The following is an 8007-nucleotide window of genomic DNA, read 5'->3' as shown; positions in this document are numbered from 1 at the left end:
ACAGGGGAAAGTCCATCTGTGGCCCATCTCAACCTGTTTTCTACCAGATTTTCCCTGGTGTCTTTTAACTCCGCTTCTGCAGTGGAGCAGAACAGGTTGCCAACAACTGCGGGGCACTTCCCAGATGTTGTTGTCTGATCATGCCCTTTAAATCCACCCAGCATTTGTGCCTTTGGTGGGTCTAATTGTATGTATGATCACAGCCTAGGATAACTTTATGCCCTGTACCTTTCATAAGAATAAAACAAGAGGCTTGCTAGATCAAACCAAATGCCTGTCCAGTCCAACATCCTATTTTCAAGACTGAGCAACCAGATGCTTCTAGGAATCCCACCAGCAGGGAATAAAGGCAAGAGCTACTCCCTCACAGTTGCCCCCAACAACTGGTATTAAGATGTACACTGTCCCTGATCATGGAAGTTCTGTTTAATCATCATAGGTAATGGCCACTCATAGACCTTGTGGCAAAACGGGGACCCGACCTCAGCCCTGGGAGACTGAGGTGCCGTCCTGTGGCTCGCAAGCCCCTGTTTTGGCCTTCCCACCCCTTCCTGGTGGGGCTATTTCTCTCCGTTAAATGCTGTCACCACTCACTGAATTGACACCGCCTTCCTAGAGGGACAGTGAGACCCCTCTGGCAGATTTCCCCACCGTGGGAAACGGGTAACTTAATCTTTGGGTGCCCCCTGGAGAGTTGGCAACCCCTCAAATTTGGGCCCATTTGCCCCTTGCCTCCCTTTGCCCCTAGTAATGTGTAGAGCGGAGAGGGCTATGTGGTTAATGCACACCAGGCTTTTTAAACTCAAAAAGGAAGATTTATTTAACTATATACAGGTTAGGCTTGAAAATAAACACACGCACATCAACATAACCTGGGCACAGAAATAAAACAGGATCGAAATGCAATTCCTTTGCCCCTACATACACCCTCTCTACCTCTGTAGTGGGTTGTGGCCTCAGGCCAGGATTCGCTTTCCCCCTCCTCGTTGTTGGAGGGAAACCGCAGCCCTTCCCTGGACTGGTCACCAGTACTGCCACCCTCCTGGGCTCCCCACCACAATTTACAGTGACCTGGATTGCCCACGGAGTCTGAGGTGACAGGAGCCCCCACCTGTCCACTCCCTTGAAGCTCTAGTCCACATCAAGCCAAAGGCTGAAGATCAGGCTGAAGACTAGGCGGAGTCTAAAGACTCTCCTCAAGGACCAAAGCTTTTATCTCCCCGGCTCCGTCCCTGGGGTGTGTCCATCTTTTCCCGCTCTTTCCCCTCAAGGCTGCTGGGAACTGCAGGCAGGGAGGTAGGGAAGCTCCATTGTTCCCTATGGAGTACCCCCCCTCCCAACTACCAGACTGGCATCCATTTTAAGGCCTGGCAGCTATTTCGTCACAGACCTGTCCAGCTGCATGAATCTGTCTAATTCCTTTTTAAAGTTTTCAGAACCCATGGATGTGACTACTTGTTGTAGTTTATTCGGTACATTAATTATGAAGCCTGTGATGTAGGACTTCCTTTTGGCTGTCCTGAACCTATTGCCAATCAAGTTCACTATGGTTAAACTGGAGCAGTGAGGCAGAAAAAAGATCTCACTTTTCATTTTGTTCACATCATTCATTAGTTTATAAGCATCTATATTTATATAGCCTATCTAGCTGTAAAAGCCCTCATAACTCTGTAAAAAACCCAAAACAGGCCAATTTCCCTTACCTATTTCTAGCCAAGTTGATTCTGAAAAAAAGGCTATCAATTAAAGATTCTGGAAACTGCTCTGTTTTCTTTCTATCAGCCCATGCTAACTTTCCACTATATCATCTACACAGTTTACACAGCTTGTACCTCTCAGTATTTCTCTCTCTCTGTACCCTTGTGTCTAATTTTGTAATTTTATATTTTAAATGCATATATGTCTACCAATATAAGACACATATCGAACATCTGATGAAGTGGGCTCTTTATTTAAAACTTCATGCCACCACGGCGGGATATAAATTGAAAAAATTAAACACATAAATAAATAATAGTAAATAAAAAGAAATCAAAAAGTTGTGCAAAAATGATCTTCACTCACACCACAGTTGCTTTTCTGCAGCATTTTAGCAAGGCCCGTGTGGGCATCAGTGGTAATATAAAGCGGAACTGAAGGCTGTGACAAATTATGCATGATACAATTCCTGGATAAGTTTTAGGAATTTTCCCAGTTCAACTGGAATTAAAAAGGTGTGAAGAACAACCCAGAGAGAAATTCCAGATTAATAAAGCAAAGGGACAAGGAAAACCCACTTATTCCTGCTTAGGGCTACAGTGCTTTCTTTTCTTACCTTTTAAGGCCAGGAAAGAAAGCATGTGGAAGTACCCTAGCACCACTACTAGGAAGAGCAGTACAGCTGTGCTATCCTTGCAATGTATCTTGGCTTTAAAGGGTATCAACCAATGCTCCCTCTAAGCTGTGGAGTTCTGTGAGCAAAAATTCTACTTTTTGAGCTACTGGCTTTAAAGTTGTGAGCGAGCGATTTGGCTGCTGCATAAATTAGTTTGCTCTGGAGCCATCCCTTCCTGAGCTGAGACAAAAATGTGTGAGCCGGAGGCTAAAAAACTGTGAGATAACTCACACTAACTCAGCTTAGCGGGAACACTGGTATCAAAAGCTCCACCTCTCTCGCTGCCTTTGATCTCTTCAAAAGACCCTTGTATGCCATGCTGTGTACTAAGAATGAGTCAGCCTAAAGTAGCCTTGGGGTCAGGTTGAGCTTGCATCCACAAACAATAGTTGGCCAGGATCCTAGAATGGACGAATAGAGAAACAAGGATCCTAGAATGGACCAATAGAGAAACAAGGTAATGTAAATAGCCTATCATTGGGAGTGGGGTGTGTTTGGGTGTATTTTCTGCATGCTTAAAAACCAGGCTTCTACCAGGGATTTTCAGTCTTTCTTCTCCTTGCTGAAATCACTAATAATGGGAGCTGATCACTATGCTTGGGGTCTGTTCATCCATGGAACCCACTATTTAACAGCCAACAATCATCTCAGACGGCATGGGGAAAGATACAGTGCATGTTAAAAAAATTTTAAGCAATCTTGCATTCTACTAATTAAATGTAGTGTAACAAGCAAAATGTTTGAAACTACAAGACCACAGGCTATATCATACATCTATAAATGTTGTATGACACGGAGCCATAAATAGAGTGTGAGTTGTAACTGAAAGTCTTGGGAACATTAACTTTTAAATGATGCACAATGTGAAGAATTCAATTTGTGTAGACAGTCAGTGTCTGAGTATACTAGTGAGTAATACCCAAGTAAATGGCCACATTTATTCATGAATAGTCCCACTGAAGTCAGTATTCATTGTGCTGTTTTAGGAATGTGACTGAATTTAAATACTACATGGAAATTACTACATTATATTATTGTAGTAACATCTTGTGACATCTTACACACTATTGGGTACTTTATTTTGACACACGATATTTTTGACTAACAGAAAGTTGCATTTTCATTCTAGATACCAGGCAATATCCTAGCATTTGTATGAGGAAGGTACACCAAGTTTCCCATGTTCCTTTCTTGTAAGTCTTACTGTCCCTCTGGAATGATAATTCCTGGGAGTGCAGGATTTTTGCAAAGAACAGCCATGAAGGTCAGTGAGCTGGACTGAGGGGATGAAATTCATCTCTTTCCTCAGCAGAGTTGTTTGCAGAAGAGGAAGGAGGAATTAAGTACTTGGTGTTCTCTTTGTACTCCTCACTCAAGTCCCCACAACCCACATGGCTGTTGCTCCCCATAACCCCAGGAATCACCTTTCCAGGGGTTGGATGAGACTGCAAAGATAGAGAGGAACACAGGAAAATGAGGCATTCTGTGCACAAGAATTGTAGGTTACTGCCCAGTGTAATTTATTGATTACACCGGTAATCTGCAGTCTTTTCAGATTTGGGACCCATTTTAACCTGCACCCTGAAATATGGGATTCCCTTTTAATGCGGTGGCTCAAGTGGTTAAGACGCTGAACTGCAGGCTGTGGAAGGTTGGTAGTTCAGCAGTTCGAGACCCGAGTTTACCGCATGACGGAGTGACCTCCCGTCTCTAGTTCCAGCTCCTGCCAACCTAGCAGTTCGAAAGCAAGAAACTGCAAGTAGATAAATAGGTACCACTTCAGTGGGAAGGTAACAGCGTTCCGTGCGCCTTGGTGTTTAGTCATGCCAGCCACATGACCATGGAAACGTCTTTGGACAGCACTGGCTCTTCGGCTTTGAAACGGAGATGAGCACTGCAACCCTAGAGTCGGATTCGACTGGCTTTCGAGCTAGGGAACCTTTACCTTTATCTTGACCACATGAAAAGGAGGAGAGGAGTTCTATACTTTTAATATTTGGGAGGAAGAGAGAATTTTGACACTGTGCATTGGCTGAAATTCTCTCTTCAACTGAGGATGAATTGGTTTATCCTATCTGATTACATACTTTTGCCATTTTTACACATTACACCAGCCTTTACAATGAGTGCCAATTTGTTTCCCAGTTCAATTTAAGGTCCTGGTGCTTATCTTCAAAGGCCATTAAGTACTTGGTGTTCTCTTCCCATATGAATGTGCATAACAGCTCCAGTCATCCAACCAGGACTTTCTGTTGGTCTCTAGCTGCATATTAATAAGACCTGCCATTGCCTAACCTTGATCTTTCACTGTAGCAGCTTTGGTGTTGTGGAACAACCTTCTGGGGAGTCAGGAAAGCCCATTTCCTTATTGTTTTATGAAAATGCGTATGGCTGAATACTTTAAGAGGGTATTTTAGGACATCCAAATTGTTTTGAAGTTGGGTGGTCATTTTGTTTTCTGGTTTTGTTTATTTTAAAAAATATTTTGTCATTGCAATTGTGGCTTTAATTCCACTGTCAACTACTTTAGATCCTTTGTTAAGGGAAAAAGTAGGATAGAAGTTTTTTAAAAATATTTCATTTTCTTTTGTTTCAGAATTTCTAACTGTGATGCATTAAATTCCCCCTTAAGTCTGGTTTCTAAAATTAATGGTCATGCACAGTTTGTCACAGCATGATTTACATCTTTCCCCCTTGTACATTATGGATGCACATGAGTTCATGGGTGACACAAAGCAAAATGTGTGATTGTATCAAGATTTTTTGTGTGAAATGTTTTACTGACATGCATATTGTATTGGGTACCACCATTGCATAACACCAAATAAAAATAACCTTTATACAACTGTATGTTAAATTACAACGATAGTGTTTTCCACTGTTTTATCAATGTGCATGTGCATAGCTTAACATGGAGGGTGGGAGATGCAACTGAACTAAAGGAACTGAACACCACAGCACATATACCATTCTCGGGGGGGGGGAGTACAGATTTCTTAATTTTTCTTTGCATCCCAGGTAGTCCAGAATGCCAAAATCCATGGAGAAATTTAGACAAAAGCTTGGAAACATCCCCAAGCAATTTCTAAATAAAGTGTCAAGTTTGGGCCTCGCTTGCCATGTATTTCCATATGGATTCACATGTATTTCTACCGTTCTTTTTGTTGTAAAATAGTCAAAAATTGTTTAATACTTAGACTATTTGATGTGAGTGGTGGGGGGGCGGTGACTGTGTATGGCTGTCTACTTTGCTTGGTTACTGCTACCTTGTAACAGTTCTCATGCAGGGGCCTCCTGAGTGTGCTGTAAATATCTTGGGATGCATATGATCTCACCGTTTGGTGTGACCTTGTAGTTTGCCGAGCTTCTAGATAACGTAACCATTAGCTTGCAGGTGCTAGTGGCAGTCGTAGGGGCAGAGACAGACGTGTGGTGGGCTGAATGAGATAAATGATTGGTAATTTGGCATATGTGGGAGGCTTTTACTATATTGGGGGGACTGGCATCTGGAACCCAATTCCAACACAGAAACTGTCCATGCTTGGAACTGTCTCCTAATAAACAAATCTTGCTGCTACAAGAGTGTTTGTGGGAGTAATTGTGTCCAGGACTTGACATAGTGTTGGAACTGCTTTTCCCTCAACCCTGAGTACCACCGATATGATGAGCTCATTAAGCGAGGAGGCTAAAACAACCCCCCCCCAAAGTCACCCAATTGCAAGGGGGTTACCATGCTGCCTGAAGGAGAACCGAAGGGGTGTGACATGAAGCAAAAGGAGCGGTGGGCTGAGATGGGACAATGGGATCCTTCCAACTGGGCTACTCCCTCCCTAGGAGCTGCTGGAGGCTGGTGGTGGCGACCGGTTGAGGACCAGCACCGGGTCTCTGGAGTGTTCCATGATGACACTGATCGCCTGATGGCAGCGAGGCATCATCTGGAAGAGGCGCACATAGACCATGTCCGGCAGGAGCTGAAGACCAAGATTGCGGAGCTGTGCAGAGACACCCGGGCTGCCCTGGATGGCCTTCTCAATGCCATTCATTATGTCCTGCAGTAGGAGCACTGTGGCTTGGGACTGCAAGGGGGAGGAAGAGCTGCTCCAGTTCAGTGGGATGGGGGGCACTGCCAGTGGCCCTCCTTCCACACCCTGCTCCTGCAGCCCCCAAGAATGTGCTGGAAGCTACCTTCGATGGGACCCTGGGGAAGCTGGCCTTTTTTGTGCTGCAGGTGTGCAAGTTCCTGAGGGAATGGGGCCCACACCTTCACCTCTGATGAACACTGAGTGGACTACTGGGGTCCTGGCTGTGAGGCCACATGGCTGCCTGGTTTGTGGGACTTTACAATATGGGGGGCCCTGAACTCCAAGATATGGATGCATTCATGAGGCCTTCCACCGCCAAATCAAGGACCCACTCAAGTTGCAGCAGGCAAGAACCCATCTCAGGGGCTTGAAGCAATGGAACCCATCTGTCAGAGTATTCTCTGATGAGTTCAAGACCTTCACTACCAGATTTCAAGGCTGGCTGGAGGAGGTGCTGATAGTATTCTACCGGGCTGGCCTGAACCACACTATCCTGGACTCTGAATGGCTGGATTCAGGTGGCATGTGAGGCTGAGAACTGTTACAACCTCCTGAAGATGTACCATCCCAAACCTCCAACGTGGTTGACAAAAGGGCAAGGGGCTGGCTGGGAGGCTAGGGTGCAACAAGGTTGGCTCCCAGGGAAGGGGAGCGACAAGGAGCAGAGGATGCAGCAGAGCTTGTGTCTAAAGTGTGGGGGGCCCAGCCATTTTGCCACTGACTACCCTTGTGAATGGTGCCTGGGTGCAGCAAAGAAGGCAGATGGCAAGCCAAGAGAGAAGAAGTTCAAGCTGTCAGCAGGCCATTTCAAGCATCCAAATGTTCTCCAGTTGGGAGGGGGAGTGGAATTGGAGAGCATTTCATCTAGTGAAGAGGTACCTCAACAGCTGGCAGGAAACATCAGGGACCTGCTGTGAAAGGAGTTAAACGGCAGGTCCGTGCTTCTCCAGCACCTCTTCCCCCTTGTTTTTTATGACTGTGAGTGCTGTTAACCCTCCCTCCGAACCCACATCAGAGTATGGGCTCCCATAGACTCAGGATGCACCAGAGACCTAATCAGCCCAGCCTTGGTAGCAGGGCTGGGGGCAGAATTGTAACAGTTGGGGTTGGACCTGCTGTGAAAGGCACTAAATGGCAGGTCCGTGCTTTTCCAGCACCAAAGTTGGTGAGGCTTTGTCTTCTTTACACTGTTTTTTCTAATTTCTCTCTTTCTCTCTCCTCTTTGTCATTCTAAGTTTTAATAAAAATCCTAAACATAAGAACAAAAGAGAAGCCAATGTTGAATCAGGCCAATGGCCCATCCAGTCCAACACTCTGTCACACAGTGGCCAAAAATACCTGGTTCCATCAGGGGTTCCATCAGGGGGTCCACCAGTGGGGCCAGGACACTTGAAGCCCTCCCACGGTTGCCCCCCCCAAACACCAAAAATACAGAGCATCACTTGCCCCAGCCTGAGAGTTCCTATCTATACCTTGTGGCTAATAGCCACTGATGGACCTCTGCTCCATATGTTTATCTAATTCCCTCTTGAAGCTGTCCATACTTGTAGC

The sequence above is a fragment of the Gekko japonicus genome, unplaced genomic scaffold (genome assembly GCF_001447785.1).
Source record: "Gekko japonicus isolate JY-2015 unplaced genomic scaffold, Gekko_japonicus_V1.1 scaffold627, whole genome shotgun sequence".
Lineage (NCBI taxonomy): Eukaryota > Metazoa > Chordata > Lepidosauria > Squamata > Gekkonidae > Gekko > Gekko japonicus.
The sequence above is the reverse complement of the archived record's forward strand: the minus strand, read 5'-3'. Positions refer to the sequence as shown.